Raw genomic sequence first — 1,307 nt, 5'->3', positions numbered from 1 at the left:
TTCACAGCTCAGAAATCCTCCCAAAGTCTCCTGCCACTCCCCTGCCTCGTGCACTCTCTCTGTTATGAACGCTGCTTCCTTCCTTGAGAAAGTCTCCCTCACAAAGCGATTGCAATACTGCCAGCTACTCCCCAGAAATGAGAGAGACCGAGGGAGCAGGCTGGGGGCATCCAATACCCCTCGGTAACCAACCACTCCTCAGCCCCTGGAAGAGAACAGAAACTCAATATACCTTATGACCACATCTCCACACAAAAGAAACTCTCTAGGCAACTTGTCTTAACACAGCAATGTTACAGATGTGTCTCAGCAAAGGAGGGCAAACAGTTCTAATGAAAGTGGGGACTGACACGGAGCTCACACATGACAATGGGTTTGTCATTGATCAACAGTGAAGCAGGGTGACTGACTCATGCTTGTTATGTCTGTTGTCAGAAAAAGAGTTTGCACTTCTTTCTTGGGTTCTTAGAGCTAGAAAAGATTTTTGGTGTAATCTAGTCAACCATCAGAGAGTGCAAGGCAAGGCATTATGGAATCCCAAGGAACAATGGTGGAGCTTCAATGCTATAGGTTGCAGGAGATGGAGAGAGTCACGCGGTGAGAGGTGGGCAGGCCCCAAATCACCAAGGGACTGGTGTGCTCACCTGAGGAGTTTTAATTCTCTCCTGAAAGCTGGGGAGTGACATTCTCAGATCTGTGTTCTGAAGGTCACGATGGCAGACTTGAATAAAATGCAGCCAGTTAAGGGACAGGGAGACCCTAAAACACCAAAGTCTGGTCTAATGTCACAGAGATAATTAGGGACGAAGAAAGGGGAAATTCCCTGGTGGTCCAGTGGTTAGGACTTGGCGCTTTCACTGCCGTGGGCCCAGGTTCAATCCCTGGTCGGGGAACTGAGATCCCACAAGCTGCGTGGCATGGCCAAAAAAATAAAAAAATAAATGAATAAAAAATATATACCAAAAAAAGAGAGGAAGGGCTAGTATGGGTACAGTATGATGCTGGCTGGCTCACCAAGGCCATCCCCTCCAATCTGCTCACCTTCATGGCTCTGTTCTGTGCCTGCGGCTCATCTTCCTCCCTGGTCCTTCCTTGTGACTTGCTGAGGTGCTAATTCATTGGGTGTGCTGCTTCAGGCACTGGCTTCTTCTTGGTCAGCCTAAGCCAGGACCTCCTGCACTGTTTCCCTAGCTGGACTCCAAGAAGTGCAGCTCTCTAACATCATCCTGTGGCCTAGACCCTCTCAATATTAATACAGCTACACTAACCCTTCTGTTCCTCCAAGTGCCAAGCTCATGTCTGCCTCA

At 48.7% G+C, this 1,307-nt stretch overlaps 1 non-coding gene across 1 annotated transcript; it reads left to right on the top strand.

Moving 5' to 3' along the window:
• The first annotated feature begins 820 nt into the window (after window positions 1-820).
• Window positions 821-893, top strand: TRNAE-UUC (transfer RNA glutamic acid (anticodon UUC)). Its single transcript has one exon. It is a non-coding gene; the product is annotated as a tRNA-Glu (tRNA).
• Window positions 894-1,307: the final 414 nt, after the last annotated feature.

The sequence above is a fragment of the Tursiops truncatus genome, chromosome 15, assembly GCF_011762595.2.
Source record: "Tursiops truncatus isolate mTurTru1 chromosome 15, mTurTru1.mat.Y, whole genome shotgun sequence".
Classification (NCBI taxonomy): Eukaryota; Metazoa; Chordata; class Mammalia; order Artiodactyla; family Delphinidae; genus Tursiops; species Tursiops truncatus.
Note: the sequence above shows the minus strand (reverse complement) of the source record. Positions and strands in the feature narration are given on the sequence as shown.